Genomic DNA, 12,263 nt, shown 5'->3' with positions numbered 1-12,263 from the left:
GCACATGTATCAAACGTCATATCATGTCAAATAATTAATCACAGTATTAGCACACTCCACTAATACCTATACTACTCAAAACAGCGGGAATTAATCCCTATTACATCATACGCCAATATAGGCCAAACACCAATTATGCACACATTATTCAAATATTAATTTTTTCCAATTTCCAACAGTGTTAACCGGTTAACGCCCTGGGTTAACCGGTTAACGCAACACAGAACACGCTTTCTGGCAAAACCCAACAGTGTTAACCGGTTAACGCCCTGGGTTAACCGGTTAACGCAGACAGAACAGCAATATTTTCACAACTCACAACAGTGTTAACCGGTTAACGCCCTGGGTTAACCGGTTAACGCAAGCAAAACAACAATACTTCACAATTCCTAACAGTGTTAACCGGTTAACACCCTGGGTTAACCGGTTAACGCAAGACAGAAAGCTGTTCCTGCGCTAACACGAAGCAGAATGCAGAATTCTCCGCATTTTCCGCCGTTGGAGGACTTCCGGACCTCCGATTCCGATTCCGTAAAAAGCTATACGTTCGGGAAATCACAACCCACACAAATACAGATTCAATTACAGCTTTAACACAACTTATCCAACACAATTTCTCAGCATTCAATATCCCAATTAGGGTCAATTCAACGGTTTATCACTACCCATTACATGTTAATCCATAATACCCATTAAACGACGATAAACCCCCTTGCCTGAGTTAATCCGGCAATCCTTTAGCCTCAAGCTCTTCTCTTCTCCAACCTTCTTCCTCTTGCTCTGCCTCTTTGCCCTTTTCCTCTTTTTGAGCCGCTTCTCTGTTTTCACGTGAAAACTCTTTTTACCAAAAAAAATGGAACTCTTTTTCCTTATTTCCAACTTATATATTTTCCAATAATTATTATTCCAATAATAATAATAATAATAATCCAATAATTCCAATTATTTAATTAAATTAATAAATATAATATTAACTTAAATTAAATAATTATCTTATTTTTATCGGGGTGTTACAAGTTACAAGCTTGAGCAAACAAGTTACGACACTCTTCGTCTTGTTCCACTTATCAAAAGCCCTAACCTATTGGTCATTTATTTTTAGTACTAACCATTTAATTTTACTTTGAAGAACTAGGGTTCTTCGAGTTTTTGAACAAATTCTCCCTGCTCAGAGAAAATCAATTGCTCTGATGCAGGGAGACATGAACGATGAAGTGTTTTGCAGTTGAATCCATGGTTGATTCATGTTAAAAACACGAGTTCATGAAGTTGCAAAATCAAAAACTGGAGGTTTAAGATGAAGTTACATCGTGTTCTTCTGTACCAAATTCAAATCCTCCCTCCAATCAGAAAGCAGCGCGTGCTCTAGCCATTGCATTTGTATTATTTCCTTTTTATTTTTATTTCATTTAATTTCATTTTCTTCCAAAATTAATTAAAAATAGTTCCCCTATTATTGTTTTATCCAAATTTTTTCCGTAATTCCATAAAAATATTTTCTACCTCATTCCATTTTTGCAATTTTTAAAAATATTTTTTGCATTAAATGCATATTTTCTTTTATTTTTCATTCAATTTCCTTTTTGTATTTTTATTTTAATCATTTTCAAATATTTTTAACCCCAAGTTTTGAGGTCCATTCACTCTGAATTTTGTTGACTTCCCACATTTTTGTTGGACTTCTATTTGATACTTTGACCGCTCTTTGACAATTTCCATTTTATTTTCTTTATTTAATCAACATTAAATGATTATTAATTGAATTTTTATTTTATTTTGATGATTTTTTTGATATTTTTGAATTGTGTTGATTGCTTGGTTGATGTTTTCTTCCTCATCTCAAATCATTGATATGTGGGCTTGAGGTTGATCAACCTTATTTGATAAAAAACTATTGATATATGATTGTGAATCATCTTAAATACTTTGCATCAATGATACGTTAACCCTCGATGCACCAAATTTTTAGTCCTTTGATTTGAGGATAGAATGATCCCTTGTGATTACCTTGGTTCCCTCTTTCATTCTCTCTACTTTCATCCCTCTCTTTTATTTTAACCATTGTATGACATGTTGAAGGAGATTAACTTTGTGTTAATTCTTTAACATGTATGATACATACATTGTTATTGACCGACCTCAGATAGGCATGGCTTCTACATAAGCATACTTACGATTGCTTAACATAACATTAAATTGTCCCGACATCGTTGACTAACCATTAACTCCTAACATTAATCATTGCTTTTTACGTTATTGCTTTTAATTCAATTCATTTAAATTCAAGTCATTTAAGTTTATGTCATTTAATTTTATGTCATTTACTTAATTCACTTTTATTTTATGTCCCATCGATCATTACATCATTCCATACTCTATCCATCTATATTCATCTGTTGCTCTTATCTAGTTTGACTTTTGACTTGTTAAAATTTAATGAATCAAAACATGATAAAGTAACTTGGACCTAATCCTAATCCTATGCTTGATCTGGAGTATTAAAGATCTTTTGTACTTTGGACTGTGATTTTGGATTTAGGCCCCTTTACTTGACTTGGAGTGACATTGGCCCCGAGGCCTTATGGACACTCTGACTTGCCCTTGTCCCTATTGAGCTTGTGTGTTGTTTCATCTACTTTATAGCTCTTACATGCATCTTCTTAGGTTTAGTACACTCTTACACACATGGATTTCTCTTGGGCTACCTTACAACGAGATATATGACAATACACTTTGCACCCACATGACTTTATCTTGGGCTACCTAACAATGAGACCCTAGACTAGCTCCTTATGATCATACATCTTTGTTTGTTCATCAATATTACATCTTCCCTCAGCAGTCAATCATCTGACTCATCCCTGGACAACATCTTTGGGGGACCTGCTTCAACAACTTGTCAGTATTTGACTAGGCTTGCATGCCATGAGCCTTAAGAAATAGAGAATGATGAGAGGGGATTTTCTTTACACTTGTCTAGAATATCTTTGGGTATGGGACAAATGACCCAATTGCTCAAAGTATTTTCCTTTATTCCTAGACTTTAGTGCAATTCTAGTCAATTCACTATCAAGTCTGCAACCAACCCCATGTGGCTCCTCTTTTCAGATCCTTTTGGTTTAAATACCATTGCAATATTATTTTCTTTTGAGATACACCTCTTGGTCATTCTCACTTTCTTGGTTATGACACCATAATTCAGGGACACACCTTCATGGTTAACCCCCTTCTTGGTTTTGACACCACTTTTATTTTAGTTCTTGGTTATGACACCAAAATTCATGGACACATATTCATGGTTAACCCCCTTCTTGGTTTTGACACCATTTTTATTTTTGTTCTTGGTTATGACACCATAATTCAGGGATACACCTACATGGTTAACCCTCTTCTTGGTTTTGACACCACTTTTATTTTAGTTCTTGGTTATGACACCACAATTCAGGGATATACCTTCATGGTTAACCCTCTTTTTGATTTTGACACCACCTTTACATTACTATTCTTGGTTATGACACCATTTTCCTTTTGGGACACACCTATTTGGTTAACCCCCTTCTTGGTTTTTACACCACCTTTACATATCTATTATTGGTTATGATACCACTTTCCTTTTGGGACACACCTCTTTGGTTAACCCCCATTTCTTTTGAGATACACCTCTTGGTAATTCTCACTTTCTTGGTTATGATACTACTTTTACCTTTTTCTTTCGGTTTAAACACCACCCCTAATCATATCTTTTCTCAATCTTTTTCCTCTAAACTACGGAGCTCTGACTTCCTTATTACACTATAAATAATCATAGGCATGAGGATGCGAATCCTTGGCGAGAACCTTTATCCACCTTTCCTCCCTCTCCCCCTTTTTTCAGTCTTTGTTCTTCGAACTACGAGGCTATGACTTTCTCATTGTAGCATGAGAATATGTAGGCATGAGGGTCACAATCCTCCTCGAGCACTCACTTTTCTTAACCCCCTTTCTTTCCTACAGGGACATGAAGATTGTAACACCCATCATAGCAAGAACATCCAAAATGTTTCCTATGGAGTACCATGTATGTGAGGGGTGCTAATACCTTTCCCTTGCATAATCGATTCCCTTACCCGTTTTTCTGTTTCCTTTCTCTTGGATTTTATCGATGTTTTCCCTTCCCTCTTTTGGGATAAATAAAGTTCGGTGGTGACTCTGTTATACCTTCGAGCGTGTGATGCATTCAGTGGGCATATTTCAGCTAGCTTCAGCTGGCGACTATGCTGGGGAATATTCTAGTTTCTAGTAGAAGTTGAGCCTAATTTTTTTTGCTTGGGTGTTTATTTTCATATTACCTGCCTTTAGCTTTTATGTTAATTATTGCATGTTTATTGCTTTATATTTTGCATATTTTCTAACCCATTATGGATATTGGTTTTGTTGTTGTTAGGGTTGGGGTTGATGTTACTTGAGAGAAGCTCTACACCCGAGCTTGAGCATACCCACATGATAGACTCGTGGATAATCGTGTTGACTTGTGTTTCACGAGTTGGGTTGACACGAGACCCATACACATACTAGTTTCACTTGGGGATACTCTTGTCCTATGAGAATTCACTATGACAAAGTATTTTCACTTGATTCGATGACTCTGGGAGGCATTTTAGGACCACCTTTTGAAGACTAGTTCATACCTGTGAGTGGGATATTAGGTTTTTGCAGGAAACCAAGCTCCTACATACCTTGTTTCTCTTGTAACGTCAGACTTTTGATCCTACGTCAAGCAAAATATTCAGATTATCTAGAATGTGACCATGTTGTTGCATATCATTTGCATATCATAAAAATCATAACATCATATAACTCTTTTTGCATATGCAATTCCAGGGAATCTGAGAGCCTAATATGTTGTTGAGTGCTCAAAGACAACATGAATTATGGCAGAAGAATTGTGTTCAGTTATAAGTTTGTGGAACCCCAATTGAAAGCCTTGAAGGGCTTGGGAAATTGTTTGGATCTGGATCACAGAGAGGACTTCAAGAAGGCCTATGGGAATCTCCTAGGTATTCTCAATAGTGGAGTAAGCATTACAGCAGTTCATACTCTAGTGCAGTTCTATGATCCTCCCTTGAGGTTTTTCACTTTTCGAGATTATTAGTTGGCACCGACGTTGGAAGAATACTCATATATCTTGGGGGTCAGGATTAAGGATTAGGTTCCTTTCGTCAGTACCAAGGAACTACCAAAGTCTCATCTTTTAGCCGAAGCTTTGCATTTATAGAAGAATGAGGTGGAGCTTAACCTTAAGCCTAAGGGTGGAACCCATGGTTTGAAGGAGAATTGCCATCCAAGGCGCAGCGGAATTTAAAAATTTCTCCATTTAGTGATCCTTACGAATGGGCATGATCAGTGATAGAATCGTTACCTCTTATGGCGATTCAAACCTTTGGTGCAGATCTCTGATAATGATCAAAACCTTTGATACAGATCCACGGGGCGATCACGAACGTTGAACGATGACAACGTCTCTACTCAGTCCACACGAACGGATTCCTTCAATCGCAGTGCTAGCTGTTATGAATGAAGGCTTTGAGTGAGAGAGAGATACGAAATTCCAACTCTTCAGTTGTGTTGTCTGTCTCAGTGAGTTACAATGCTTCTACCCAAGGGGTTCTATTTATAGAACCACTTGTGTGGGCTTTAAGCCAAAAAGCCCACTTAAGTGCATTTTGGCCCATATCTCATAATATGCCAAAATCACTTAAGTACTTGGTACCTTACCATATTTCGTATTCTACTTAAGTACACCGTACCTTACGATGTTCCTTAATTATTCTATCTCTCATCAATCCGTCCTTTGTGTGTGACCCTATAGGTTTTCGCGGCGTTGGCAATTATATTAAATCACGTATTTAACATAATAAACAGTGAGCGGTATCTAGCAACACATCACTGCTACCCAAGTCACGAAAATATCATGTGATCTGACAAAACCTCCTGTGATAATAATTATGTGTATAATTACCCCTTTGCCCTTATGTCTATATTGAACACAAGGTATAGACCGTGTCATCCTTGTCCAGTTCAACATTGGGCCCATAGACATTTATCCTGTTACGCAGGATGGGCAAATTCCATCTAGGACACTCATGTCCCTCAGCATGCTTTGTGGAGTACCCATCAACTGTCTTTATGGTTATCCAGTTACGGACAATGTTGGATCAGCAATAAAGCACTCGACTCTACATCTAGAATCCATAGTGGTTTCAGGTCGAAGAGTGGTATACACTATTATCACCATGATAATAACTTATGACACTTTGCATAACTTTCTATATAGTATTCTCATAGCGGGTCAATCCGGTATAAATATTACTCCTAATATTCATACCTATGTTTAAGACTTGATAACTCTTTATCCATGATCCATGAGATGTGATCATCAGTCTATAAACATAATAGTCTTAATGCTTTAATGTTATCCCACTTCACACTAAAGCTCGACTACGGATACTTTAAGAATAGTTTCCTTATGTTTAATGTGTTCTCATGATTAAGTCACACTTAATACATTAAACGGACTATCTATTCCAGAGACTTTATTAATCATTCATAATAAAGAAAATGCCTTTAAATAATTCGATACAAGTACCAAAAGTATTGGCCTCTAGGGCTTACACCAACAATCTCCCACTAGCACTAGAGCCAATCAGGCATACCCTGTATGCCCATTGATCTAGTATGGCCATCATGCTTCTGCTGCGCAAGAGGCTTTGTCAGTGGGTTAGCAACATTGTCAAGTGTAGGTACTTTACATATTTTCACACAACGTCTAAGTATGTGTTTGGATCGTTGGTGAGATCTAGGCTCCTTAGCTTGTGCGATAACACCATTGTTATAATAATAGAGACCAATGGGATCCATAATGCTAGGGACTATGCCAAGTTTATTGATCCAAACAGCTTCCTTTGCTGCACTTAAGGCAGCAATATACTCGGCCTCAGTTGTAGAATCAGCAACTGCATCTTGCGTTGAACTTTTCAAGCTCACAGTGCCACCATTTAAGCAAAACACATAACCAGATTGGAATCATTCATATTAAAGCGTCTCAGCACTTTGTCTATGTATGTACTCTGACGTAGGCCAAGCAGTTTTGTGATCTATCTCTATAGATTCTGATTCCTAATATATAGGCTGCTTCACCTAGGTCCTTCATAGAAAAGCATTTCCCCAACCAAGACTTTACTTGTTGCAGGGTAGGGATATCGATTCCAATGAGCAATATGTCATCTACATATAATACCAGGAATACGATCATGCTCCCACTAACCTTCTTGTAGACACAAGTCTCATCTTCGTTCTTAATGAATCCATACAGTTTTACTGTTTCATCAAAACGAAGATTCTATGAGTAGGTCATAGGCTCATCTTGATCCATGAGTAATACATTACCTTGATCAGATATCCATATATCTCAGGTAGGTGATGTATCCTGCCTGACCTACGCTGGTCTTGTTCTACTTGAGCAGGTTGCTCTTACATAACTATTTGTGTTTCCTGCTCTGATTCCTCCATAGGTGTATCAATGCCTTGTGATTCTTGAATTTCTTCAAGCTCTACTTTCCTCCCACTGGTTCCTTTGGAAATAAAATCCCTTTCCAGGAAAACTCCAGTTCGAGCGACAAACACTTTGCCCTCATTAGGATTGTAGAAGTGATACCTTCTTGTTTCTTTAGGATATCCCACAAATAAGCATTTGTCAGATTTGGGCTCAAGCTTAGTTGAAATTTGTCGTTTCACATAAACTTCGCAACCCCAAATCTTCATGTAAGACATATGTGGTCTCTTACCACTCCATATCTCATATGGTGTCTTTTCAACCTTTTGGATGGAACACGGTTAAGTGTGTAAGCTGATGTCAATGGTGTATGTCCTCAAAAGGAGTTTGGAAGATTGGTGTGACTCATCATGGATCGGACCATGTCCAACATGGTTCGATTTCTTCTCTCAGATACACCCTTCCATTGGGATGTTCCAGGAGGAGTAAGTTGGGATAGGATCCCACACTCTTTCAGATGGTCATCAAACTCCAGGATTAAATACTCATCACTTCGATCTGATCGAAGAGTTTTAATATTCTTACCTAGTTGGTTTTAACTCGTTAGGTTTCACCCTTTTGTATTAATGTTATTAATAGGCATTTCAAGATCAAGGACATATAGTCCATTGTTCATTTGTGCAGTAGCATAGAATATATCATTCAAATAAATTGAGCAAGTATTGTTCTTTATTATAAATGAAAAACCAAACTTGTCCAAACAAGCAATGGAAATGATATTCCTGCTAATTACAGGTACATAATAACAGTTCTCAAACTGAATTATTAAACCACTAGGTAAAGTCAATACAAAAGTTCCTACGGCTAAAGCAACAACCTTTGCTCCATAGCCAACTCGTAGGTCGACTTCACCTTTTGCCAAATCTCTACTCCTTTTTAGTTCCTGCACATTTGTACAAATGTGAGAACCGCATCCAGTATCTAATACCCATGATGCAGAAGTAGATAAATTAATAACAAAAATACCTGAAGTTGAAGTCTCTACTCCATTCTTCTTATCTTCCAGGTACTTTGGGCAGTTCCTCTTCCAGTGTCCGGTCTTACAGCAATGGAAGCAGGTGCCTTCTTTTGTTATGCCTCCACTAGGCTTCAAAGCAGCAGTGGATCTGGGATTGGCAACTTCCTTTCCCTTCCCCTTATCACTCTGCTTAGTGGGCCTTTTGTTCTGTCTCTTTCCATTTCCGATCATCAGAATGGACTTCCCTTTTGACTTCAGATTCTGCTCGGCAGTTCTTAACATGGCGAGCAGTTCAGGAAGAGATTTGTCCATATCAATCATATTGAAATTTAGGACAAATTGACTGAAACTATCTGGCAACGATTGCAAGATCAAATCAGTTGCAAGTTCCTTTTCGAGGGGAAAACCCAATCTCTCAAGGTTTTCCACATACCCAATCATCTTGAGTACATGGGGACCTACAGGGGCTCCCTCAGCTAACTTGTTTTGAAAAAGGGCTTTTGAAACTTCAAACCTCTCATGCCTTGCTTGCTCTTGATAGAGCAACTTCAGGTGTTCGATCATATCGAATGCTGACATGTTCTCATGTTGCTTTTGCAATTCTGAGTTCATGGTAGCCAGCATGAGACAAGCAGTTTCATTGGCATCATCGACATGCTTCTTATAAGCATCTCTTTATGCCTTAGGTGCAGAACTAGGAGGTTCCTCTTCAGGAACAGGTGTCTCCAAGACATACAACTTTTTATCATGTTTGAGGACAATCCTCAGGTTTCGGTGCCAATCCAGAAAATTTGTCCCAGACAATTTTTCCTTATCAAGGATTGATCGCAGGATGTTGTTAGAGGTGTTTGCTGTCATGGTAATCTACATAAGGATTAATGAAAATATAAGTATCATTGACATATTCAATTAGGCCTTTAATTAAATATGCTCCCACTATTTTACTCAAAACAAATGACCCTCATCATCTGATTCGGAAAATCCCGTTGGAAGATTTTCTAGTGGGTCGAGATCCATATTTCACTTCGTTCTAAGTCCACGTAGGCGGATTACACAAAACTAGGTTATTTAGGTAGGAACTCCTTCCAATTGTATCTCATACAACTCTCAAAAATTTCAGTTGGGTGAATAACTCCTTATTCCAATCCATCATATGGATTATTCCCAACTCTTGCTTCTAAACATATATAAGAAAATTATAATCAAGTTTAACTCATCGTTTTAGCAGTTGGATATTACAATTATCCCATCGCACCTTAACTAATACAAAACATGCACCTCGCGTAGGCGAAACCTACATTATTCGATACCAGTCTTGATGAGTGCTAAAACTTGGAAAACAAACATATATAATATTCTCATAATTTGTTTAGTTAAGTTTGACCCATTGTTTTAACAGTTGGATATTACAATTATCCCATCGCACCTTACTAATATATAGATCTTGCACCTCGCGTAGGCGAAACCTACATTATCCATTACTAGTCTTGATGAGTGTTAAAACTTGGAAAGCATAAACTTAATATTTAATTTGAGGGAATTGCAATTTTTCTGATCTCACCGGCTTGTTTATCATATAAGCCGTCTCTCACATGCATCAACATACATTCACATGCATCATACATACATACATAATGAAACAGTTATGGCCCCTAGCGCAATTGTTCTCCCAAGCCAATGAGAGAACCTAAGCTAACCTACAACGATCTAAGCTTCTCCAAGCAAGATCTTCAAGGTTGTCCTCCTTTGGCACTGACTTCTTTGCTTTCTTCATATCATTACATTACAAAAGAAACTCGTTTTACATACGAGGGAGTGAGATGAGAAAAGAAGTTACATTTGGGAGATTAAGAGAGAGGCACGACACGCAGGTCGTATTTTAAAATCCAAAGCAGAATAAAGGAAAACTAAGGCCATAACCGATCACCACAAGACAATAATAAACACTTTATTATTATTATTAATTCCTTTAATTAATTAAAATCAAATTAAATTTCGACGACCGATCACACTACGCAGAGTTAGCCGGGGGGTCCGCTGCCCGGACAGCGGGAACGGGTGTGCCGCTGCCCGGTCAGCGGACGGTGGTTCCGCTGACCGTTCAGCGGACAGGGGTCAAGGGGGCAGCGCCCCTGCTCGAAAATTTTAATGAACAATTCATTTAAAATTGACGTCGTTTTTCGTATCAACACTTGATACTTCAAAGCACTTTTTCTAGCCGAACGGGTGAATTTTTCCTTGCGTTAACCGGTTAACCATATGCGTTAACCGGTTAACACTGTTTGAAAACTTTTAGAAAATTCTTTTCTGCCTTGCGTTAACCGGTTAACCATATGCGTTAACCGGTTAACACTGTTTGAAAATGTCTTGGAAAACTGTTTTCCGCCTTGCGTTAACCGGTTAACCAAATGCGTTAACCGGTTAACACTGTTTGAAAATTAAAATTTTTTTATTTCGCATTTCGTTAACCGGTTAACCATATGCGTTAACCGGTTAACACTGTTCCAAAATGTTTAGAAGGCTGTGTTCAGTTTCTCGTTAACCGGTTAACCATATGCGTTAACCGGTTAACACTGTTCGGAAAAGTGTTTAGAACGCACAACTCTTGTGCAGTCAAACCCCAATCGCATAACTCTCTGACAACACAACCCTTGTACCGTCACTAACCCTGATGCACCAATTTCAGACCGTCAAACACATCTCGATTGTTAATTCAGTATGATTGATCAACACGTCATTGCTTCACCATACTAATGTCGGATCAAGAAGCAAATGACCATTGATCGCTCAAAGGAAAACAATCATCGAGGGTTTGAATGAACGAAACGAGAACATTATATCATATATAATGTATTTTACATCAGAATTACATATATCACATATATGTAACTTGATCGATCTCAATTTAACCTTTGATTCATTCTGTCTTTAATCATATTATTACAGAACAAAAACAATTATCAGATTCATGGTTTCGTAAGTGGCTCTGATACCACTGAAGGAGAATTGCCATCCAAGGCGCAGCGGAATTTAAAAATGTCTCCATTTAGTGATCCTTACGAATGGGCATGATCAGTGATAGAATCGTTACCTCTTGTGGCGATTCAAACCTTTGGTGCAGATCTCTGATAATGATCAAAACCTTTGATACAGATCCACGGGGCGATCACGAACGTTGAACGATGACAACGTCTCTACTCAGTCCACACGAACGGATTCCTTCAATCGCAGTGCTAGCTGTTATGAATGAAGGCTTTGAGTGAGAGAGAGATACGAAATTCCAACTCTTCAGTTGTGTTGTCTGTCTCAGTGAGTTACAATGCTTCTACCCAAGGGGTTCTATTTATAGAACCACTTGTGTGGGCTTCAAGCCAAAAAGCCCACTTAAGTGCATTTTGGCCCATATCTCATAATATACCAAAATCACTTAAGTACTTGGTACCTTACCATATTTCGTATTCTACTTAAGTACACCGTACCTTACGATGTTCCTTAATTATTCTATCTCTCATCAATCCGTCCTTTGTGTGTGACCCTATAGGTTTTCGTGGCGTTGGCAATTATATTAAATCACGTATTTAACATAATAAACAGTGAACGGTATCTAGCAACACATCACTGCTACCCAAGTCACGAAAATGTCATGTGATCTGACAAAACCTCCTGTGATAATAATTATGTGTATAATTACCCCTTTGCCCTTATGTCTATATT

Source organism: Lathyrus oleraceus, chromosome 5, assembly GCF_024323335.1.
Source record: "Lathyrus oleraceus cultivar Zhongwan6 chromosome 5, CAAS_Psat_ZW6_1.0, whole genome shotgun sequence".
Lineage (NCBI taxonomy): Eukaryota > Viridiplantae > Streptophyta > Magnoliopsida > Fabales > Fabaceae > Lathyrus > Lathyrus oleraceus.
This window is presented reverse-complemented; position numbering follows the sequence as displayed.